Below are 27763 nucleotides of genomic sequence, written 5' to 3' on the forward strand. Positions count from 1 at the left end.
TGGGAGTCTGCCTGCCGATGCAGGGGACTCGGGTTTGTGCCCCGGTCCGGGAAAATCCCACATGCCGCGGAGCAGCTGGGCCCGTGACCACGGCCGCTGAGCCTGCGCGTCTGGAGCCTCTGCTCCGGGAGAGGCCACAACAGTGAGAGGCCCACGTACTGCAAAAAAATAAATAAAATAAATAAATAAATAAATAAATAAACAAACTTTAAAAAATGATTTAGATAGAGTGATTGCTTTTGGTGATCTCATAATTTTTACATGCTCTGTAAAACAATAAACATAGGATGAATTTGAAGAAAGCTATCCATTAGAGTAGATTCTACCAGCACTATAGTGGAAATTATATCCAGTAGAAAAATAAATCACATAAAATTTAAAATATACAATTTCATACACTCTCTGAAGTTTATCCATGAATTTTTAGGGATCTGTGGCCCATATAAAGAAACTTGGATGGTTTATGTGCACTGATGACACAGAAGACATATGTGAGAATATTCCTGAACAGTACTGTTCATGACAGTCTCTTCATTAGAATGTAAGCTAATTATTCTTGTTGCTTTATCTCATTTAACTAGAAAAGAGCCTTGTATAATTTACTGCTCAATACATATTTTTGAATGACTAAATAATAAATAAGAAACCAAAAATGTAAACAACCTAAATGCTTATTGATAGGTGAATATATAAATATGTTGTGATAAATACTGATTGCATATAGAAGTAGAAAAGAATGAACTACAACCCTGCTTAAATTGTAGACTAAGATTAGATAAATAAAACATAGCAAAAAAAGCAAGTTTCAGAAAATGGAAAATAGTATGATAACACTTTTACAAAGCTTAAAAACCAAAAGAAATTAAAATGTAATTTAGGACTATGTGAATTATTTAATTTAGTCTTTTGCCACATCCTTATTACAAGTATTTTAATATCCCAACTTTACACATAAAGATGCTAATACACACAGATATTTAGACCCTAAGAACACACCTGGATAAAATTATTTTTGAAAGGCAATGAAATGATTACCACAAAATGTAAGATTGGTGGTTAATTTTGAGAGAGAAGGAAGATAGATGAGATTGAAAAGGAGCACACAGAGAGATGCAATGGTATTGGGAGGATTCTAACCTAAGGTACAGCAATACATGCATGTTCATTTATTATTATACATCATAACTAGCATACACTACATTTATTAGTTTATACATATGAAATGTTATGTAATAAGAAAGCAGTAAAAATGTTTTAACTTAACGTTTCCTTGTCTCATCATATCATCATGCAGTCAATTTTTCATTTGTAATTGAACCTCTCAAAGCAATAAAATTTCATATTTTAAAAATTTCTATAAAGTGCAAGTCCTTGCTAATGCAATAAGTCAAGAAAATGAAACAAAAGGTATACCGATTAGGCAGGAAGATATAAAACTGTCTTTGTTTGCAAATGACATGACTGTCTATGTAGAATATCCAAAATAATTGACAAAAAAACTCCTGGAACAAATAAACAATCATAGCAAGTTTGAAGGACACAAGATTAATATACAAAAGTCAATTACTTTCCTGTATTCTAACAATGAAGTGGATTTGAAATTAAAAACACAATGCCGTTTATATTAGCACACCAAAAGTGAAGTATTTAGGTATAAATCTAACAAAATATGTACAAGATCTGTATAAGGAAAATCACAAAACTCTAATGAACAGAGTTAAATACTAACTAAATAAATGGGCAAATATTCTATGTTTATGGATAGCAACACACAATATTGTCAGGATGTCAGTTCTTTCCAGCATAACATGTAGTCAGTGCAATCCCATTCAAAATCTCAGTGAGTTATTTTGCCAATATCTGCAAACTTATTCTAAAGTTTTATGGAGAGGCAAAAGACCCAGAATAACCAATACAATATTGAAGGACAAGAATGAAGTTGGAAAAGTGACACTACCTGACATCAAGGTTTACTATAAAGCTATAATAATAAAGACAATGTGATAGTGGCAAAATAATAGACAACTAGATTAAAGAAACAGAATAGAGAGCTTATAAATAGATTCCCATAAATATAATCAACTTTTCTTTGGCAAAAGAGCAAAGGCAATACAATGGAGTAGAGATAGCCTCTTCAAGAAATGGTGTGGGAATAAATAAACATCCATATGCAGAAAAATTAATCTATACACAGACATTATACTTCACCAAAATTAACTCTAAATGGATCATAGACCTAAATGTAAAATTCAAAGCTACAGAAAATAGCCTAGAAGAAAAAAAAAAAAAAACCTAGATGATCTTGGGTATGATGATGGCTTGTAGGTATGACACCAAAGACTAGATCCATAAAAGGAACAATAGATGAGCTGGACTTCATTAAAATTTAAAACTTCTGCTCTGCAACAGACAACAGAATTGGAAGATAAGCCACAGACTGGGAGAAAATATTTGCAAAAGACACATCTGATAAATGACTACTCTACAAAATACACAAAGAACACTTAAAACTCAACAATAAGAAAATGAACGACCTGATTAAAAAATTGACCAAAGACCTTAACAGAAATCTCAATGAACAAAATATATAGATGGCACATAAGCACATGAAAAGATGATCCACATCACATGTGATTAGGGAAATGAAAATTAAAACAATGAGATACAACTACATACCTTTTAGAATGGCCAAAATCCAGAACACTGACAACATCAAATGCTGCTGAGGATGTGGATCAATAAGAACTCTCTTATGAACGACAAATACCATATGATATCACTTATATGTGGAATCTAATTAAAATATGACACAAATGAACTTGTCTATGAAACAGAAACAGATTCACAGATATAGAGAACAGACTTGTGGTTGTCAAATGGGATGGGGTGGGGAAGGGCTGGATTGGGAGTTTGGGATTAGTAGATGCAAACTATTATATACAGAATGGATAAACTGTATAGCATAGGGAACTATGTTCAATATCCTGTGATAAACCATAATGGAAAATAATATTAAAAATAATGTATATATATACATATATACAAAACTGAATCACTTTGCTGTACAGTAGAAATTAATCAACACAATATTGTAAATCAAATATACTTCAATAAATTAAATTTAAAAATCAGGAACTCTCTTACATTGTTAGTGGGAATGCAAATGGTACAATCACTTTGGAAAATACTTTGGCAGTTTCTTAAAAAATTAAACATACTTACCATATGAATCAGCAATCACACTTCTTGGTATTTACCCAAAGGAGTTGAGAACTTATATCCATACAGAAACGTTTGCATTAATGTTTATAGCAGGTTTATTCATAATTGCCAAAACCTGGAAGCAGTCATGGTGTCCCTCAGCAGGTGAACAGATAAAGAAACTGTGATACATGCAGACAATGGGATGTTATTCACTGCCAAAACGAAATGAGGCATCAAGCCATAAAAAGACATGGAGGAAACCTAAATGCATATTACTAAGTGAAATAAGCCAATATGAAAAGGATACATAGTGTATAAAAGACAAAACTATGGAAACAGTAGAAAGATCAATGGTTTCCTGGGGTGGTGATAGTGGGATTGAGGGAGAGATAAATAGGCAGAGCACAGATTTTTTAGGCCATTGAGAATATTTTGTATAATATTACAATGATGGTCATTATGCATTTGTCCAAACCTATAGAACGCACAATACCAAGGGTGAACCCTAAGGTAAAATATGGTCTTTGGGTGATGATGATGTGTTCATGGAGGTTCATCCTTGGTAAAAAATATGTACCATTCTGGTGAATGATAACAGGGGAGGCTATATAGGTGTGAGGGAAGGGGGTATATGGCATACCTCTGTGCTTTCCTCTCAATTTTTTGTAAACTTAAAACTGCTTCACAAAAATAAAGTCTTTAAAAATTCAATAAAACTACATTGCATTATAAACTAGTTTTTCAAATATACTGATTGATAACAATCACTATGTTATAGCCCCATAGTTTTCAGTCCTATCAGAACCCTTGCCCCAATTAGTAGCACATTTTTCATCCTCTTCCCAAAACTGTAATGAAATGTATAGAAAATTTTAACTACCTATAAACATAATTTCAAAAATAATCATATAATATTATATATAAATGAGAAAAAGTCAAATTCATAATAAATTATTCACATTATTTATTGTGCATGTCTAAAATAAAACATGCAAAGCTAATGAGGTAGTCAAGCTTTCGTCTATTTATTATTTAAAAATTTGCAATTAGGAGAAACTAATAACTATTCATTGAAAAGATATTGAAAAAGAAAGGGCAGGATATACTGGCAGAAACTAGAATAAAATATAAGTTTAGACTAAAAAATTTCAAAGAGACTTTTTTGTATACAGAAAGATGAAAGGGGTAATAAGAAAAGAGAAATAGGGAAATAATGCCAAGACAAATTTCAGACAATGGAAATGTAGAAAATGAGAAAATATGCTATTTTTGGAAACAGGCCTTATAAATGTAGTGATTATGATAGAGAACACAGAGAGATAAGTTATCACAGAAAACATACCACCTATGTTGAAATCACCATACCTAAGAAAGAGATTGAGTTTCACCTCCTTAAAAAAGACTTGGAGGACAAATCTACCAACAGGTAAAGGTGAGCAGAACATGGTTCTGAAAATCAGCCATAAATATGATGAAGTTGTAAAGCGGTGGGAGTGGTCTCAACAGTGTCAGGTGGAAAAATAACAATCCAAAAGAATATATATAATTTCAACTTGTAATTTTAATAAAATAAATTCCTTATCATTGCACTACATATTTTTTAAAACCTATGGAATAAAAATTATAAAAATATTTTTTAAATCTCTTAATAATGAAATTTAAAGGTATCTGTGAATTTTATAATGCTTCATAAACTTAATGATATGTGTTAAGTACAGCTGCTTTTATCTTTTTCATATTTATAACTATTTTCATATTTTTCTGTAACTATGCTAGTGCATTAAGCGTATCCCAAAGAAATAGATACTTTGGAGTTTATAATACATTAATTAGACAAAATGTGGGAGTTGATCATTCGATAAATTCAAGATAAAATGTATTTAACCTACTTAAATTCCTCTTTAATAATATTCTCCTTAACTATTGGGTTCTGTTATGCAGGCTTAAACTCCCTCTGGTTTATATTTTGAGCAGGTCATTTGAAATCCCCATGCATTCTGGAAAATTCTTCATTTTGAAGGACTCTCCTAAGCATTGTGTGTCACTTGACCCCTGCCTATAAATCTTCCAGGAGCCCTCTCTTATCTTCATGACAATCAAAATGTTATCTACATATTTCTACAATTCACCCTAGTGGGCATTAGTGTTTTAGTCCTAATCCCTGGAGCCTGTGAATATTTTAGGTTATATAACAAAGGGGAATTACAGTTGGAAGTGAAATTAAGTTTGCTAATCAATATGCCAAATTCATCCCAAGAGTCTTAAAGTAGAGAGGGAGGCAGATGTGGATATCAGAATAATGCAATGAGAGGACTCAACCCACCATTGCTGGCTTTGAAGATGCAATATACATTAGAGAGTAATAAGTGGAGTATATGATCAGGATACAAATGCCGTATCAATACCTGGTCTATATCTATACAGCTAAAATATTTTACTGTATTCATGTATTAGCACAAGTGAATTATCTAAATATCACCCCCTGGAAATCAGTTACATGTGTTTTTTGAAAGTAGGTTTTCTGCTTCCCTTCCAATTAACACATTTAGATATCCTTTTTCTTTTTTTCTATATGGCAAACACTTGAGATCAAATATAAACATTCTTGCCAGTGAGACTTGTATGTTCTATTCTAATAATGTACAGAGATGACACAGGCAGAAATTAAGTTACTTTTCAGGAAGTTTAGTCCTCCCGTACACATATGTACTTTAAAAATAGTTACAGACTTTTTACAACTTACTGTTGACAGAACCTTTAAGTCAAATAGGTGAAACTTCAGTTTGGATGAAATCATGATTTTCAGTTCTTGCCCAAATATAAGACAAAAACCTTTATTTAAGAGATTTGATATTTAGCTCCCTCTACACTTACCAAGAATCTCACAACTCCTTTCTAAGATTTTAGCTTATCAGTGTAATTGAATTAAAATATTTTACTCACAATTTTTTTTCTTGTTATTTATTTTTAAGTAGACTTTATGTATGATTAATACAATTTTTGATTTGACCTCAAGTTGTAAATTACCTAAAGTTTTGATTCATTTAGTAACCCCTCTTTATGGCTCAATACATGAGCTTGTCAAATTTAGGAATGGAGTCTCAAAGAACTGGTAATTATTTGAATAATGATAGTATTCTTTAGGAATAGACTTTCATAGAAGTGAGAAATATAAGGACAAATCAAATGAAACCTAAGTGCATCAATTTTTTTATTCTATTGTCTCATGGCAAACTATTACTATGTATAAAGGACAAGACAAAGGAAAAAAGGAGAATGATAATCATTTTTTCTGAATAATTTGTAATTGAGGAGGCAAAAAGGTAAATTTGTAGGCTGTTATCACTGCCATACCTTGGGGAAGTGACCCAGCTTCTGGGCCCATTTAAATTCTTGGAAGTTCAACAAGCAATAGGTTAGCAAAGAGAAGAGAGAGAAAAGCTCTGATGGCCCCAAACTCAACCAGGTAAAAGAGTGGTTGCTATTAGTTGCTATTAGTGGGTTAGAAGCCTGAGTTATCATGTTCCATTCCTGACTCAATAACTTTCTCAAATTCCCTCTTAGTTTCTCTCAGCCATAAAATGGAAGTGATAATAATAAAAAAATCATTGCTCTTGCTTGAAGTAACTGTGTTATCACATTTAAAGAACACTGTGGAATAGCTCACACATGGTAAACACCCCAAAAAGAAGTATGAGGGAATTGATATGACTAATAGCTAAAAATTAAACTGAAATATATTGAAATGATTCAAGTATAAATGGACATTTGTATAGTTTACTATAATCTCAAATGATGTCAGAAAGGAAATTATAAAGTTCAACATTCATTTAGGACAACTAAGAATAGAGGTTATATTACCATAAGATTATGTGCCATATCATAATTAAATTATTTTACTTATTTTTGGCAGTTAATGTATTACACGATTCAAGGAATCTATAAATGTTCTTTCTTTTTAGTAGATTTTTATTGGAGTATAATTGCTTCACAATACTGTGTTAGTTTCTGTTGTACACCAAAGTGAATCAGCCATATGCATACATATGTCCCCATATCCCCTCCCTCTTGAGCCTCCCTCCCATCCTTCCCATCCCACCCCTCTAGGTCATAGCAAAGCACCGAGCAGACCTCCCTGTGCTATGCTGCTGCTTCCCACTAGCTAACTATTTTACATTCGTTAGTGTGTATATGTCGATGCTACTCTCATTTCGCTCTACACTGTAGTTTCTTTACTTGAAAATTCATTTTGGACATATGTATATATGCATAAAATATACATTTTTACACACACACACACACTTGTACACATACACACTAAGCACATGTGCACACAAACTTTTTGCATTAATAGTTGAATTAACAGTTGAATATTCCATTGAATGGATGTATCTAAATTTAATGTTAGCCCCTTACATATCTATATGTTTGGATATTTTAGTTTGGACTTTTAAAATGTTTCCAATATTTAATTAGCTAATAAAATCAATGCACACATGTACACTTCCAAATATGAAAATTCTTTACTACTAGAATCATCTTCAGTCCAGTGTGTTTTCAATTTTTTAACTATGATAATTAATAGGTGAAAAGCATTACATAAGAACTCTAGTTTAACTTGCATTTACCTTACAACAAATAAGTTTTAACATCGTCATGTGTTTATGAAAATTTTACTTATTATTCATGCTACTCATCATTCATATCATTTAAAAATTTATTTCTTCTTTACTAATTACTTATTGAACAAGTAATATTTAAAAATCTTCTTGTAGGTGCTGAAGATATATCAGTAAATAAACTCCTCCACTTATGGAGCATATATTTTTCTATTGCATTTTTGGCATTTATCTTTCTGACTTATATCTTTATCATGTTACAATTTCTCAGTTTGTCATAGCTTCATATACACTGATAATCACCAAAGTGTGGGTATAATGAGATAAAAGATGTTATTTGCAATAACAAGCAAGATAATATCTGGTAATAAAAGTAACAAAAAAAAAGGTGTAAAGTCTACAAAAACTTTAAAATTCTACTGAGGGAGAAAAATATAGACTTAAATATAGACACATTATGATCTTAGAGATGAATATTACAGATGTAGGCTTTCTCTAAGTTATTATACAACTTGAACAAAACCCCAATAAAATAACCATAGGGATTCTGTAAGTATACAAACAGATCCTAAAGTTCCTATTAAATATTTAAAAGACAAGAATAAACATGAAAAATCTGAGAAAAAATGGTAGATAGCCAACCCTGCAAGATACTTCTCTATTTAATTCAACAGTAGTATGATCTGAATGTTTTCATAACTCCCAAATTCATATGTTGAGCTCATAACTCCCAAAGATGATGGTATTCAGTGATGGGCCTTTGGAAGGTATTTAGATCATAAGGGCAAAACTCTCATGAATGGGATGAGCTCCCTTATAATAAAAGCTCCAGAGAGATTCCCAATCCCTTCCATCATGTAAGGACATAGCAAGAACGTGCTAGCTATGAACCAGGAACAGCATCTTCATCAGAATGTGACCATGCTAGCACCTTGATCTTGGACTTCCCAGACTCCACAATGTGAGAAATAAATTTCTTTTATTTATAAGCTACTTAGTCTTTGGTATTTTGTTATAGCAGCCCAAACAGACTGAGACAACAGTCTGGCCACAGTTGAAACTATATGGGTGCTAGTGGATGACTGTGGACTACTACAAACACAAACAAGTAGTAATCTAGTAACTCTGACTACACACTATGTGTCAAACATGGTATCTTTGCTAGAGAAGATCAGTATGACTACAGATACATGGTATGTGGCCATTGATTTGTTGAACACTTTCTTTTCTCTCCCAATCAAAAAAGTGGGTGGAAAATTACTTGCATTTACCAGCCATGGAAAGAAAGAGGCATTTCACAGTTTTGTTACAGGTTCTGTTAACTATCTTGCACTCTGTCATAACATAGTCTGTAGAGATCTAGACTCTCTAAGTGTCCTCAAGATTTGCCATTGATCCCATCTCCTATTTAATGACACCATATTTATCAGGCTGAATGAAGAAGTGGTTAAGATGTGGGAAACCTTTGTAAGATACCTGAGTGCCAGGGAGTGGGAAATTAACTCTAGAACAATTGAGGGGCTAGCCACATCTATGAAATTGTTAGGGGTCTAGTGGCCAGGTGCATGTGGGGATACCACCTGCAAAGTTAAAGACAATTGTTTTCAACTCAACCCAAGGAAGCACAAAGCCTGGACGGCCACTTTGGATTCTAAAAGCAGCATACTCCAGAACCAAGAATGTTCTGACTCAGAAACCAGATGATGTGAAAGGCAGCGAGCTTTGAATCAAACACAGAGCAGGAAACGGATCTGTCACTTGTACAGGCTGTTGTGTAAGTAGCCCCATTGCTTGGACCATAAAATCTGGTGGAGCCTAAGCTGTGATAAAAGATGCCATGTGCATTTTATACAAAACTCCAGTGGAAAAATCACAGGAGTTGATCACTAATAAGCATGTTACCCTGGAAACTCTGTCTCAGCATCTGCATTCTCAAAACCCAACCTGTGATAATAATCTGACAAAAATGTAGATTGTTAACAAGAATTTGTTAAATAAACAAATGGGTACAAAAATGAATGGATAACAGTAGTTTGATGGTTTTGTAATTGCCAACAGAGCTGGGTTAAATACATCATCAGAATTCTCTTTCTTGTATGTTTCCAGTTAAGGTGGGCTATAAGAGATTCTTGGGGAAGGGAGAAAGAATTAACCGACCAATTTTATAGTTGGTACGTGTTGCTCCTGACTTGCTGACAACATCGCTGGCATGAAGCAGCATCTGGGATGGCAATTTTTATATCTTCCCTGGATTCTTTTTCAGTTTTCCAGACTCCTGGGCCAGATATGGGTGTTTATCAATTTGACAAAGGGCCCCTGCTTCTGCAGAATAACCTTCACCAAGGTTAGAGGAACCAAGAACAGACATAAAATTTAACCTTTCCTCTTAGGATCCCAGGTTGTGCTTATATATATACAAGTTGTGTGTGTGTGTGTATATATATATATATATATATATATATATATATATATATATATATATATATATATATATACACAATATATATATTGTATATAATATATATACACATATAAATGTGTGTGTGCATATATATGTAAACATACACATATGCACACACACAAGCACACACATACACACATATCCTCCTGGCTCTACTTCTCTGGTTGAACCTCAAATGATACAATCAACAAATCAACATTAGTAATGGTTCAAATATATAAGGCTTCTTGCACAATGTTAATAGGAAATTTAATTAGTACTCTAAGTTAGATCACACTACTCTTTTCCACTCAGAGTACAAGTCCTTACAGTGACCTACAATGCCCTACATGATCTGATTCCCCACCACCTCTCTCACCTCACCTCTTACCACTCTTCCTTACACTAAGTCATCCCCAGTTGTATTGACCTCCTTCATCTTCTTCAAATATAACATGTTCCCCTGGCTCAGAGCTTTTACATCTGACATTTCCTTATCTCTGGAGCACAGTTCTCCCAGATATCCATCCTTATGGCTCCCTCTTTCCTATCCTTCAAGTTAAAGCTCAAAGGTCATCTATCTGGGGGCCTTCCCTGATCACTTGTATAAAATAGCAAATCTGCCATTATTCATTTTTCTCCACAGCATTTATCTCTGTTTTACAAGTGATATATCTATTTGTTTACTCATTTTTTTGTCTAACTAGAATGAAGATTCCATGAAAATGGGAACATTATTATTTGTTGTGTCTCCTGTGGCTACAACAGTATTTACTATATACTTAATATTTAATAAGTATTTTACTGAATAAATGAATGAATGAATAACAACATGAATCAAAATTATAAATAAGGACATTTCCTTTGAGGCTACAATTTTGCTTCTATGACCTTGATTTGAAATATCATAGTCACAAAATGTACCTACAAGGATGTAATTGTAGCACAATTTGTAATTGAAAGGACAATACTAAATGTTCATCAAAGAAGTATTGTGCATCTGGTCTACCTATGATGGAATTTAAGTGGCTGTTTAATGATATAGAAACATTTCCTTGCTATTTTGGTCAGTGAAGAAAGCAATGTATATCAAAGTGTGTAAGGGTCTTTAGGCTGTGAAAGTGAGAAACTTCCTTTTTTATTTTGTACAACTCTATACGGGTTTATCTGATTTTTATTATGCTCCCATACTGCTTTTACTACTGAATTCTTCATGTAGGTTTACTTAAAACACACACACATCGCATGCACACATAAACTCTAAATCTATTGGTAAAACATTAATGCCAATAACAGTAGTGCTGAAGATAATTATGAGATGGGCTCCCTGAGAAAAGGACAATGTTTATTCCCTGCTCTACTTCAGCACTTAAAACTCCAGTACTTTGCCTCGAACTAGATCTTTAAAAAATATGTTGATTACATTACTGAAATATCAGTTCCACATATTATGTAATATCACAAAAAGTTTCTTCTCATATTTATACTTTGCTCTTACTTTCATTTTCATCAAAACACACACAAACACAGTCACAATGAACAGTTACTTTGTTCTCTAGATAAAAACTAGCTTGTGGAGGAGTCCCAAGAGATAAAATGCAATGACTACAAATACAGCAAAGATCCCAGGGGAACTCTTGGCTCAATTTTCCAAGAGTGGCAGAGAAAAAAGAACAGAGGTCTGTTAAGTTTCAGAAAAGAACCATTCCAGACAGTCCCCGGAGAAATGCTGTGAGAATGGGCATTACTTTTGTAGATTTTGAAGCCCTCCTTTCCCAATCCACTACTGCTGGCACTACCCATTTAACTGCACCGTGACCTGCTTTAAAGGAAGAAATGCAGGGAAGGTGAATGCCAGATTGAAGTCCCCAAACACAGGATTCACATGGACCGGATCAAAAAGGAAAGAAATCATCTCAGGTTTGAGGGACTACTGCTGAGCTACTGAGACTAGAAGAGTCCAAAAGGACAGTGGATTTAAATAGCACATTATACTTTTATTCTACTATCTTTGAAGAGGGATTCACTTTGGGACTGCTCAACATATTTCACATCTTATAGCTCCTTACAGTATTTTACAATAAGATTTAATTGTTCTTTGATGGTCCTAGATTCTTGCATAAGGTTTCTGCTTCCTTTCTGGGTCTGCACTACCATTCTAATGAAATAAAATGATGAATTTATATGCTGTAAAGTAATGAAAGAAATTACAGAAACTTACTAAAATATATTAAAACTATATAAGAATCTTTTAATAAATCAAATACTGGGTATTACTATTTTTTTCTATTTTGTTAATAAGAACTATTGATCATATAATATTTAACAAAATTAATACTTCCTCTGAATTTAATGACTCAATCTTCTAAAATTTACTATATTTTATATGGAAACTTAAAAAAATGCAGGGGCTTCCCTGGTGGCACAGTGGTTGAGAGTCTGCCTGCCGATGCAGGGGACACGGGTTCGTGCCCTGGTCTGGGAAGATCCCACATGCCGTGGAGCAGCTGGGCCCATGAGCCATGGCCGCTGAGCCTGCGCATCCAGAGCCTGTGCTCCGCAATGGGAGAGGCCACAACAGTGAGAGGCCCGTGTACCAAAAAAAAAAAAAAAAAAAAAAAAATGCAAATGCTTGAAATTAAAATGCCTGGCATTATTTATCTGATGCAGCAAACCTTACAAATCTAAGTATTTTGAGAATTCTATTGGTTATTAAATATTATGAAAGAACATGAACTATTTCGGTATTAATTAATAACCAAATTACTAGCAAAATTATATTATTATTTTTAGATAATCCAAGGTGACTTTATATTAAGAAATCAGTTATTTTAAATTTTAATTTATATATACTTTATTTTATTTTATTAAATTACTAAAATTTCTTCCACCCAAAATTTTTTCATTGCAAGAAATGTTAATGCTGAAATTCGTTCATTTGTCAGTATGATATCTTTTGAATTATTTTTCCTGCCATTTTGTGCCATTTCAACTTCATCTCCTTGATGACCACATGATCATTCTTTCCTGTTAGTAATAAAGCACATGACTTTGAATAAGCTAAGGGCAATATGAATAATCAGGGCTACAGCATTTTTTCTAATGATACCAATTTTCTCAAATCTTGAATTATAATCCCATTTGTGAAAATTCAAATTCCAAATTACACACTGGCAGCAGCCATTCTGCACTAGGAACTCCGGTCGGAAGACCCGGGTGAGAGGCCTCTGCATGTGGCCCAGTGTGAGCAAGTAAAATCCGACTAATCACAAAGGAAAAAAAAGAGCCATCTCAGAGCTGTGACTATTTTCAGGCTACTGTATTTCTCTGTGGAACACTGCCTTTGGGGCAAAAGAAGAAAGAAGCAGGTGATTCTAATGTGCAGTGCAGAAAGAGAGCCACTGCAGGCCAGTTTCCACAACTCTAAAGGCACTCCAGCTGTGTGGCTGACAAGGTCTTGGTGCTCCGGCTGGGTGTCAGGGCTCAGCCTCTGAGGTGGGGGAGCTGAGTTCAGGACATTGGACCACCAGAGACCTCCTGGCCCCATGTAATATCAGTCAGTGAGAGCTCTCCCAGAGATCTCCATCTCAATGCTAAGACCCAGCTCCACTCAATGACCAACAAGCTCCAGTGCTGGACACCCCATGCCAAACAACTAGCAAGACAGGAACACAGCCCCACCCATTAGCAGAGAAGTCACCTAAAATCATACTAAGTTCACAGACACCCCAAAACACACCACCAGATGTGGACCTGCACAGCAGAAAGACAAGATCCAGCCTCATACACCAGAATGTAGGTACTAGTCCTCTCCACCAGAAGGCCTACACAACCCACTGAACCAACCTTACCCAATGGGGGCAGACACCAAAAACAACAGGAGCTATGAATCTGCAGTCTCTGAAAAGGAGACCACAAACATAGTATGTTAAGCAAAATGAAAGGACAGAGAAATACACAGCAGATGAAGGAGTAAGGTAAAAACCCACAAGACCAAAGCAATGAACAGTAAATAGGCAGTCTATCTGAAAAAGAATTCAGAGTAATGATAGTAACATGATCCAAAATCTTGGAAATAGAATGGAGAAAATATACGAACGTTTAACAAGGACCTATAAGAATTAAAGAGCAAACAAACAATGATGAACAACAAAATAAATGAAATGTAAAAATCTCTAGAAGGAATCAATAGCAGGATAACTGAGGCAGGAGAACTGATAAGTGACCTGGAAGATAAAAGAGTGGAAAAAACTACCACAGAGCAGAATAAAGAAACAAGTATGAAAAGAATTGAGGACAGTCTCAGAGACCTCTGGGACAACATTAAATACGCCAACCCTCAAATTATAGGGGTCCCAGAAGAAGATGAGAAAAACAAAGGGACTGAGAAAACATTTGAAGATATTATACTTGAAAAAAATCCCTAATATGGGAAAGGAAACAATCAATCAAGTCCAGGAAGCACAGAGAGTCCCATACAGAATAAATCCAAGGAGAAACATGTCAAGACACATATTAATCAAACTATAAAAAATTAAATACAAAGAAAACATATTTAAAAAAAACAAATCATGTACAAGGGAATCCCCTTGTATGTTAAGAGCTGATCTTTCAGCAGAAACTCTGCAAGCCAGAAGGGAGTGGCAGGACATATTTAAAGTGATGAAAGGGAAAAACCTACAACCAAGATTACTCTACCCAGCAAGGATCTCATTCAGATCTGACAGAGAAATTAAAACCTTGACAGAGAAGCAAAAGCTAAGAGAATTCAGCACCATCAAACCAGCTTTACTTCAAATGCTAAAGGAACTTCTCTAGGCAGGAAACACAAGAGAAAGAAAAGACCTACAATAACAAACCCAAATCAATTAACAAAATGGTAATAGGATCATACATATAGACAACAACCCTAAATGTAAATATATTAAAAGATCTAACCAAAAGACATAGACTGGCTAAATGGGTACCAAAACAAGACCCGTATATACAGTGTCAACAATACACCCACTTCAGACCTAGGGACACATACAGACTGAAAGTAAGGGGATGGAAAAAGATATTCAATGCAAATGGAAATCAAAAGAAAGCTGGAGTAGCAATACTCATATAAGAAAAAACAGACTTTAAAATAAAGGCAAAGAAGGACACTATATAATGGTCAAGGAACCAATCCAAGAAGAAGATATAACAATTGTAAACATTTATGCACCCAACATAGGAGCACCTCAATACATAAGGCAAATGCTAACAGCCATAAAAGGGGAAACTGACTGTAACACAATAATATCAGGGGACTTTAACACCCCATTTTCACCAATGAACAGATCAAAAAAAATGAAAATAAATAAGGAAACACAAGCTTTAAATGATACATTAAACAAGATGGACTTAGTTGATATTTATAGGACATTTCATCATAAAACAAGAGAATACGCTTTCTTCTCAACTGCTCATGGAACATTCTCCAAGATAGATCATATCTCTAGGTCATGAATCAAGCATTGGTAAATTTAAGAAAATTGAAATAGTATCAAGTAACTTTTCCAATCACAACACTATAAGATTAGATACCAATTACAGGAAAAAAAACTGTAAAAAACACAAACACATGGAGGCTAAACAATACGCAACTAAATAACCAAGAGATCACTGAAGAAATCAAAGAGGAAACCAAAAAACCTAGAAACAAATGACAATGAAAACACAATGACTCAAAATCTATGGATGCAGCAAAAGCATTTCTAAGAAGGAAGTTTATAGCAATACAATCCTACCTCAAGAAACAAGAAACATCTCAAATAAACAACCTAACCTTACACCTAAAGCAATTAGAGAAAGAAGAACAAGAAAACCCCAAAGTTAGCAGAAGGAAAGAAATCATAAAGATCAGATCAGAAATAAATGAAAAAGAAATGAAGGAAACTATAGCAAAGATCAAAAAAACTAAAAGCTGGTTCTCCGACAAGATCAACAAAATTGATAAACCATTAGCCAGACACATCAAGAAAAAAAGGGAGAAGACTCAAATCAATAGAATTAGAAATGAAAAAGGAGAACTAACAACTGACACTGCAGAAATACAAAGGATCATGAGAGATTATTACAAGCAGCTATATGCCAATAAATGGACAACCTGGAAGAAAAGGACAAATTCTTAGAAAAACACAACCTTCTGAGACTGAACCAGGAAGAAATAGAAAATATAAACAGACCAACAAGCACTGAAACTGAAAATGTGATTAAAAATCTTCCAACAAACAAAACCCCAGGACCAGCTGGCTTCACAGGTGAATTCTATCAAACATTTAGAGGAGAGCGTGCATCTATCTTTCTCAAACTCTTCCAAAATATAGCAAAGGGAGAAACACTCCCAAACTCATTCTATGAGGTCACCATCACCCTCTTACCAAAACCAGACAAAGATGTCACCAAGAAAGAAAACTATAGGTCAATATCACTGATGAACATAGATGCCAAAATCCTCAATAAAATACTAGCAAACAGGATCCAAAAGCATATTAAAAAGATCATACACCATGATCAAGTGGGGTTTATCCCAGGAATGCAAGGATTCTTCAATATATGCAAATCAATCAATGTGATAAACCATATTAACAAATAGAATGAAAAAAATCATATGATCATCTTTATAGATGCAGAAAAAGCTTCTGATAAATTCAATACCCATTTATGATAAAAACCCTCCAGAAAGTAGGCATAGAGGGAACTTACCTCTATGGTGGCCATATACTACCAACCCACAGCCAACATCATTCTCAATGATGAAATACTGAAACCATTTCCACTAAGATCAGGAACAAGACAAGGTTTCTCACTCTCACAACTATTATTCAATATAGTTCTTGAGGTTTTAGCCACAGCAATCACAGAAGAAAAGAAATAAAAGGAATCAAAATCAGAAAAGAAGAAATAAAACTGTCACTATTTGCGTGTGACATGATACTATACCTAGAGAATCCTAAAGATGCTACCAGAAAACTTCTAGAGCTAATCAATGAATTTGGTAAAGTAGCAGGATATCAAATAAATGCACAGAAATCTCTTGCATTTCTATGCACTAATGATGAAAAATCTGAAAGAGAAATTAAGGAAACATTCCCATTTACCACTGCAACAAAAAGAATAAAATACCTAGGAATAAACCTACCTAAGGAGACAAAAGCCCTGTATGCAGAAAACTGTAAAACACTGATGAAAGAAATTAAAGATGATACAAACAGATGGAGAGATATACCATGTTCTTGGATTGGAAGAATCAACATTGTGAAAATGACTCTATTACCCAAAGCAATCTACAGATTCAATGCAATCCTTATCAAACTACCACTGTCATTTTTCACAGAACTAGAACAAAATATTTCACAATTTGTGTGGCAACACAAAAGACCCCAAATAGCCAAAGCAATCTTGAGAAAGAAAAACGGAGCTGGAGGAATCAGGCTCCCTGACTTCAGACTGTACTGCAAAGCTACAGTAATCAAGACAGTATGGTACTGGCACAAAAACAGAAATATATATCAATGGAACAGGATAGAAAGCCCAGAGATAAACACACGCACATATGGTCACCTTATCTTTGATAAAGGAGGTAAGAATATACAATGGAGAAAAGACAGCCTCTTCAGTAAGTGGTGCTGGGAAAACTGGACAGCTATATGTAAAAGGATGAAATTAGAGCACTTTCTAACACCATACACAAAAATAAACTCAAAATAGATTAAAGACCTAAATGTAAGGCTAGACACTATAAAACTCTTAGAGGAAAACATAGGAAGAACACTGTATGACATAAATCACAGCAAGATCCTTTTTAACCCACCTCCTATAGAAATGGAAATAAAAACAAAAATGAACTAATGGGACCTAATGAAGCTTAAAACCTTTTGCACAGCAAAGGAAACCATAAACTAGACGAAAAGACAACCAACCATCAGAATGGCAGAAAATATTTGCAAATGAAGCAACTTACAAAGGATTAATCTCCAAAATATATAAGCAGCTCATGCAGCTCAATATCAAAAAAACAAACAACCCAATCAAAATGGTCAGAAGACCTAAATAGACAGTTCTCCAAAGATGATGTACAGATTGCCAACAAACACATGAAAGGATGCTCATCATCACTAATCATTAGAGAAATGCAAATAAAAACTACAATGAGGGTATTACCTCACACCTGTCAGAATAGCCATCATCAAAAAATCTACAAACAGTAAATGCTGGAGAGGGTGTGTAGAAAAGGGAACTCTCTTGCACTGTTGGTGGGAATGTAAATTGATACAGCCAGTATGGAGAACAGTATGGAGGTTCCTTAAAAATCTAAAAATAGAACGACCATATGGCCCAGCAATCCAATTACTGAGCATATACCCAGAGAAAACCATAATTCAAAAAGTGTTATGTAACACAATGTTCACTGCAGCTCTATTTACAATAGCCAGGACATGGAAGCAATCTAAGTGTCCATTAACAAATGAACAGATAAAGAAGATGTGGCACATATGTACAATGGAATATTACTCAGCCATAAAGAGAAATGAAGTTGAGTTATTTGTAGTGAGGTGGATGGACCTAGAGTCTGTCATACAAAGTGAAGAAAGTCAGAAAGAGAAGAGCAAATACCATATGCTAACACATATATATGGAATGTAAAAAAAAAATCGTTTTGAAGAACCTAGGGGCAGGAGAGGAATAAAGACACAGACATAAAGAATGGACTTGAGGACATGGGGAGGGGGATTGGTAAGCTGAGATGAAGTGAGAGAGTGGCCTTGACATATATACACAACCAAATTTAAAATAGATAGCTAGTGGGAGGCATCCACATAGCACAGGGAGATCAGCTATGTGCTATTTGTCTACCCAGAGGGGTGGGATATGGAAGGTGGGAGGGAGACGTAAGAGGGAGGGTGTATGAGGATATAGGTATACGTATAGCTGATTCACTTTGTTATACAGCAGCAACTAACACAACAATGTAAAACAATTATACTCCAATAAAGATGTTAAAAAAAATTGTCAAAAATCCCCACACAAATTCCAAATTACATACGCCCATTCAATTGCTATTAAAGCAAGATACAATTTTGAATAAGTTTGTCAACAGTTTACAATCTTCTAATATCAATCAGGCATTTTGTAAAATTATTACTATTTTAAATTAAGATTGTTAAAAGTCAATCAAAAGATAATTTCCAATTAGTATTTGTACACAAAATCTACCACTATTTTTTACAAATTTATTCTGAAGTTGAGAAAACAAGGGGCTTATCAAAATATCTGACATTTGGTTTATGGTCCTAGATGACAGCCTAAATTTTTGTATTCCTCCATTCATACTTTTTAAAAAACTGAATTAACCCAAATTTTAGAATATTAAGATTCAGTGGTAAAGTTAATCATAAATTAGATTTCACACACTTTTCATTCCCTCAAAAAATATTTTTATTCCTGAAGTGCATCACTTACAGGCAAAAGCTAGGTGAGGTTGAATGTATATCTGTGACAACAAAACAGAACAAAATGATTTACTAGTGATGAAAATATGACTATTATTTTGAAATTTCATTGCCATTCAGCTGATACATTTGGGCTGAAGGCATGTTACTCCAGGTAAATAAATACCTATGCCTTAAAGATTTTGCCTCTCTGATATGATGGCTTCCTAAAATTTCTCATTTTAGAACCTGGCCCTTTATCATTAATGCCAGTACCCCAAACCATGGTATGAGTCTCATGAGACTTAGAAACATGTCACACTCATCTTTATGACAATCTTATTTCACAGTGAGAGCATATGGATTTGGTGCACTCAATAAAACAATTTAAATCAATGTTTTTTAAAATGAATTAAGGGTGTTGGGTGAAGTCCCTGGTTAAGAGATTGTCTCAAAAAGAAAAAAAAATGTGTGTAGTAAAAAGGAAAAGGACTAGCTTATGGTTACTGTCAAGATGGTAAAGTAGCATTGTTCCTGCTTTCTTGCCAAAAATCTACCCTCAGACAGAAAAAAATAACTGAGAAATCTGTACGGAAACAGCCTGAGTCAGAAGGTGGCAATGGTAATGTGTTGAAGGAGATATGAATTCTGTTCATGTTTTCCCAATTACCATGTGAGAATCACTGCCTGACCCTTTGACAGAGAAGGCAGGAAGAACCAGATTGCAGAAAACAGTGGGATTCAGGATCCTAAAAGAGCCTTAATAGAATGAGCAATCGATGAAAATATTTTGGAATGCCAACTGGGCAATAATTAGTAAAAACTAGTCCAACTTCACTATGCCAAATTCCTAAGGTAGGTAGATTACAAGGTGTAAAGAATGCCACTTTCCAGGGGTGACTTTTAATTTAAGAGTTCACAGGTGATACATCCTTCTGGCTGTGACAGAGTAAGAGAGACAAACTTAGCCCTCACTCTTTCTTGTTAAACAACCAAAAATAAATAAATAAATAAACTGGAGAAAATATATGAATATACAAACTACTGGTTTTCAGACATTTCAAAACTAGAAAGTGATCCCTGAAAGAAAAGAAACAAACCAGGCGAGTCCTACAATTGCACCAGCTTACGCCCTTTGGATACAGTTTCTAGGAAGCACAGGGAGTTGAAACTAATAAATAGAGCCCAGAAGCCTATGTTGAGGAGACAAAGTTCACAGAGACAGAAGCAGCTAGAGTTCATGGGGCAGAGTCCTGGAGAAATCAGAACTGCAGAGAGAAATAGCTCTGGAGACCCGCATAGGTTCCCCTTCAAGTCTTTAGCTGAGTACTTATTTTATTGAATTCTATTGACAACTACCAAGGCCAGGGAAAGAACCAACAGAAAGGATCAGTGGAACAATGGCTAGAGTTCACCCAAAGCCTGCAGTAGACTGTGGTTCCACTAGTCAGAGTCAAAAGACACCCAAGAAAAATGAAAATATATGTCCACATAAAGATTTGTACTCAAATGTTTATAGCAGCTTTTCTTTTTCTAATAGCTCCAAAAAGGGAATAAACCAATGTCCACCAAATGGGTGAACAGATAAAAAATTGTCATGCATCATAAACTGGCATACTACAGAGCCATAAAAATGAACAAAATATGGATATACAGTATAACATGGATAAAACTTAAAGTCATGACCCTGAGTGAAAGAAACCAGACAAGAGTACATACTATACGATTCCATTAACATGAGCTTCCAGTAAATGCAAACTAATCTACAGTTACACAAAACAATCACTTGTTGTCTAAAGGATGGGTTTTAAAAAAGAGAATTTCAAAAGGTCATTAGGAAACAGGGTGATGGAATTGTCATTATCTTAACTTTATTGATGTGCTTTGTTGAATATATACATTAATATTCACTAATGTTAATATTGATTTTAAATATATGCAGTTTATCTTACATTATTTGTTTATTGTTTTTAGTTTTATTAATTATACCTAAACTTACAACTTAAAAATCTATAAAATAGATGCAATGGAGAAGGGCTATATTTTCTTTCACACCTACTTGTAAATAGCTGATAAAAAGGTTAAGATTATTTTGTTAGTAAAGTAGTTGCTACCACACTGATAATATTTATTTATCTATTTCTATTCACAGATGTCTTACAATATATCTTCCTTTTATGAGAGTCTAGAATCAATCAGTGTAGCAGGCACCTTTATACACAAAATAGATTTTAACCTGTTAGTAATGAGATTTCACAAGCACACTTAATTCACAAACATGAACTTCAGAAAAAAAAGAATATTTCTTTCTAATGGTTTTATGAAAAATTATTTTCTCTAAATATCTTTTTGTCACATACTTGTCATTAATAACATCCTTTATAAAATAAAAAAAAAGTAGAACCCCTGATTTGTTTTCTACTTAGAAAATGTACTGGCAATTTCTCTGTTAATATTTTTCTAACTTTGTAAAGATAGTGTTTTTTAACCTAAATGATATTTTTGCTGACAGTAGCATATGCAATTCTAAGTTAAACAATTATTTTGCTGACTAATATTTTACTTCCAACAAAAATGTAGCAACTTGATAAATCCTAAGTAGATATGAGTGCAAACTATAATTTTATTTGAATTTAATTTCTCCTCACAGAATTTTTTAAGGAAGTAATTTTTCTTTGCTCATATTATTATTAGTATCATGAATTATAATATTAGTGCCTCTGATCAGGCAAAGCTTCAAGAAAGGATTTCCTAATCAATTAAATAAGTTGCATAAAAGGATACATATGACTAAACTATTCATATTTTTACTAGGATTCAGCCAAAATAAGTAAAAGTAAAAGAAAATTAACAGATATTGGGAACATTAATCATTAAATTGGATAATTTGGTGTTTATCAGAAGAAGCAAAATCTTAACTCTCTTATTTCCCTTTTCAAACAACTAGAACTGTTTCCAAATCAGAAGAGTTAATATTCAAACAATTAGTTTTTTCCATAAAGCAGCATCAAAGGGAACACAAACAATGGATTGCAGTGTTACCAATTTAAGAGAACACAAGTTGTTTTCTTCACTGTAGGGTGAATTTATTAAACATAAAATTCATATTTTTTAGCTGAATGGCAACTTCATTTACAATATTTGATTACATGTCATCTATGTACCAACGTTTTTTTCTTAATTCATATTTTACCTATGTAATTGATTTAGATCAATAAGGTATCTTTCAAACAAAACCAGAGCCAAAAAGACTTGTTTGAGAATATCCACAAATCCATTCTACTTCTTACGGGTCTTCCCTTTGCCACAGATTTCATCAGTTTTCCCTCGCCGCAGAATTGCAGCACTATTCTGCATTCTACAGCTCCATCTTGTGTCATTCAGTTATTGAAAATGATTTCCTTTTTTCTCTGAGCTGGGTAATTATATTTCTGCTCTTTGAGGACACTGAATGATGACAAGGCGGGCTAAATGTAAGTGCTTGGACAAATATTCTAAACAAGAGTTAATAATAGCCAGATGGGACCTGCAACTAATGTGTAAGGCACGTGCTGCTCCTTCAATCATGCTCACTGGTAAAGGGCTTCTCACTGCAGCACAGGCATAACCTTTCCTGTCTCCTTTCCTCCCAGTTCACGTGTGACAAGTTCCATCAGCAGTGCGTTACACTGGCCAGCTGCTTTGGTCTGCAGCTGTAGACAACACTCCTTCTTTCTCTTTTTATTCCTTCTTTGAAAACAAAATTGGTCTTGACAGTGGATCTTTATAATCAGCATGCTCATCTTTCAGTGTGGCCAACTTTTTGTATATGACACACTGGTTAGTTTGAGAAAATGATATTGTACAGATTTTTTTTTTTTTTTTGGCTAGTGTGTTTACTGAGTTAAAAATTTTAAAGTCTGTACAGTTTAAGAAACATATCTTGAAAGTCCTTGAGACAGGGCCACTACTGAGAAAAGCTGAAAGCACAGATTTTTGTCAGTGGACCATGAAGATGACTAAGAAAATGACCTCAATCCAGCATTTTAAGCAATCTGACTGCCATAGCTATAGAAACCAGTATAGGCAAATTGTATGCTCTTTCCTTAATATTTCAACTTTTCTTGAATATAATTGCATTTGGGTTCCTTAAAAAGTCATTCACTGACAATTATACATTTACAGAATGAGCTGGGTTTTTAATAAGAATAATATAACTATATTTTTAGCAGTTAAAATATGAAAAATGCTGTTACCAAAACTTGAATAAGGTTTGTACTATTTAAAGCACATTCTGAATACTAAATATTTTTATATAAAGATATCATTATTTCACATAGTTAATATCAACTGGTAGGGAAAAAAAAGTTATTCCAACAAAATTTAATTGCATTTGTCAAGCAGATGGTGCTATTATTTAAATGTACTTGTATGTCTTATATGGGAAGACATCTAATGGTTTTGTTTAATTCCTGAGAGGATAATGGATTAACCCAGATAAAAATATTGCTTGTTGTTATAATTTTTGTACTTCAATGTCTGAGCTGTATTAAAAGTTAACTCCTGGTATATAAATATTTCATGTATTCATCTATTCCCCTTTTGATTCTTTCACTGACAAATTAAAAAACACTGTTGCTCATGGGAGGTTGTGGTGTGGGTAGGTGGATGTGTATGTTGTGGTATGGGTAGGTGGATGTGTATGTTTATCTATGATTGTGTGATTTTTATGAAGAGACAATAAATTCTTTCTTTTCAGTTATAAATCATTATCTTAACCAATAAAAATTCATTGTGAAGGACTATAACTTTGGCACAAGCTATTAAATGAATACTCCAAAAGTTCTTCAGATTTTCAGTGTTTCATGATACCAGACTCACAGCTTGGAAATTACTTCTGATAAATATATACTGCTTATACTGTAATAATTTTATCTACATAAGACTCTTACTGTTGTTTAAAACACTAATGAAAACTTTAATATGTATTGTATGCCACATTCTATATAAGAGGTGCTTAGTAATAGTGTTAAGGCAATGACATAGTTTAGTGATTTATTTCTTACTTAAAATTTGTCTCTCATCTACTTAAAGAAGCAATTGAAGCAACTCACATTAAATTGCAGTGCTAGATGATCACATTAAATAGTAAAATGGAACAGATATTATCTCTCCAAAGAATGATTTAGAAATCAAGGTTTACCAACAAATGAAATGCAGTTTAACTTTGTGAAGAGAAAAAAAAAAAAGGTTTAATCTGCTTCTTTAGGATTATATGCATTATTTTGGGTGTATGTGTATTTCTCACTTTTGTTTAAAGTTGCCATTCATTTATACAAATGTTACAACAGTAACCATAACAAAAATTTATGTAAAATTTTGAAATGTGAGGAAAAATGTCATTAAACTAGTAAAAACTTTGACATTAAGTCTAGGCAGCAATACAGATGAAAGAACAGAAATTGTAAGAGGGAAAAAGTGGAGCAGAGTCTGCTCTAAACAGTATGAAAACAGCTCATGAAATCAGTGCCCCACTCTATTTAAACTAACCCCCTGAAAATAACCCCATCCTTTTCCACATCTAGATGGACCCTTACTAATATTTTTTAGTAATGTTGATAATGCTCATTGAATTTGATCTTTATCTTCAAATGTCAAAGAGAAAATAACACAACCATAAGAAGCATGAAGAACAAACCACTGTGTTCTGATATTCTGCACTCAAACCATTCTTGTTTCTGGATCTAAGAAAGAGCAAACTAATTAATCAAAGTATTACAAAATATCTCACATGTAACCACTGGAATGAGCACATGTAGGACACAGTAATTCTTGGTAAGGCATGCTGTGCTTTCCTTAGGGCTGCTATTTTTAAATTCTGATGAGACTAGGACTCATCCTAACCTTCCTGCATTATGCACAAGGAGAAAAACGAAAAATAATCTGTTTCTTCTTTTCATCCCTCTATTATTCTGAAATACTTGTGGTTTCTCATCTTGAACCTATCATTTTAAATTTTATCAATTTCATAGAAATATAATATGGAAAAGATAGTACAGTCCATAACATACTCAACAGGTTCAGGGTAACTACACAGAGCCCATAACTCAAGTCATCCAATACTTGTCACAATTCTCTCTCAGTATACTTATTTTTTTAATTATTATTTTTCAAGTAACATAACTTAGTGCCTGCTATGTGTTAGAAACATTGTAAGAAACTTTCAAAATAAATGAGTATGTAATACACATTCTATGTCCAGAGTCCCACACTCTAGATGGGAAAAGAAAGATGTACACACATACACACACACAGATATTTGGTGATTTTTAAAATTGCACTCTGTTTAAGCAATATGGTAGCCTTGGAAAATAAGCTGAGGCCTGGGTAAGAAAATTCAGAAAGGCTATACTACAGAGATATCGTTATGTTAGGTTCTTTATTTTCTGTGCTTTAAGGAATTTAGAAAAATTCACCTTATTAATTAGTATATATAAATCGATAACTGATGTAGAACATTCTCGAATCTAAATAGATTGGGCACAGATTTGTTTATTAGTATTAAAACTGAGCAATTTTTTTTCCAGTTCTCCTTTACCTTGAGGTTTGGTTGATATTACAAAAGTATCCGTACTGACTCTTCTCTCTAGCAATTCAGATATATAAGCAACACCCCAGAATTTTAAGGTGGTTGTTTAATATCACAGCTTCAATAATCAGTAACACACACACACACACACACACACACACACACTCCATTATTAGCCTTCGAATTTGAAAGTATTCAATGGTTCGGAAACTGATTCCATGTAGCTTATCATTAAAAATAATAATAATAAAGGTTATATTTGGTAATAAAGAATCACTTTCTAGTAATAATTTTATGTATATAGTCAGAGCACTTTTAACTAAATTCTTAGTTTTAAAAATACATGGCTTGTGTATTAATTTAGAGGCTGTAGGACTTAATTACCCTTTTCAGTTTTCTCTAGAAAATGTCTTTATGTGGGTTGAAAAATTTCTTAAGCGGAGCACAGGCTCCGGATGCACAGGCTCAGCGGCCATGGCTCACAAGCACAGCCACTCTGCGGCATGTGGGACCCTCCCGGACCGGGGCACGAACCCATGTCCCCTGCATCGGCAGGCGGACTCTCAACCACTGCGCCACCAGGGAAGCCCTCATTTTCCTCTTTAAATAAAGTCAGCCTTTTAGCTTTCTCTTATATAAAACATTGCTCAAACATTTTGAAAATTTTACCCTACTTCTCAAATTAAATATAATTCCAAGATACCATTTTTAAAAGATTTACTCAGAACAATAATTTGCAACATAAACTCAGCTTTGACAAAAAATGGAACTTAGTCTAAAATGAAATCATACTATTTGATTTGAAATAAGAAATTTTGAGCAAACTGTTATTTTTTAGAATTACATAATTTTCTTTCTTTTTTTCCATTGGAAAATTTTTTATGACTGTCCAGGAAGTTAATTTCATTCCCCTTACACACTCTTACAGGGCCTAAAACACAGTAGGTATTCAGGAAGTGTTTCTTGATTGAATGAAAAATATACATTTGTGATGTAGTTATTTTTTATTTTTAAATTAATAAACTTTAGTTTTTGATAATTTTTAGGTTTATAGAAAAACTGAACAGAAAATACAGAAAGTTTTCATATACTCCCACATCTTGCCTCCCCCTTATTTCCCCTATTATCAATCTAATGTGGTATATTTGTTAAAATTAATGAGCCAGTATTGAAATATGATTAACTAAAGCCTATAATTTACCTTAGGGTTCACTTTTTGTATTGTACATTCTATGGGCTTTGAAAAATGTATAACGATATGTACCTACAAATATGATATTATACAGAATAGTTTTACTGCTCTAAAAATCCCCTGTACTCCAACCTATTCATCTTTTTCTCCCTCCTCCTATCCCCGGCAACCACTGATTTTTTTTTAACATCTTTATTGATTTTGTTTTATTATATCTGTAGTTTTGCATTTTCCAGAATGTCGTATAGTTGGAATCGTATAGTACGTAGACTTTTTCAGGTT

This window comes from Mesoplodon mirus (genome assembly GCF_964341445.2).
Source record: "Mesoplodon mirus genome assembly, chromosome: 2".
Lineage (NCBI taxonomy): Eukaryota > Metazoa > Chordata > Mammalia > Artiodactyla > Ziphiidae > Mesoplodon > Mesoplodon mirus.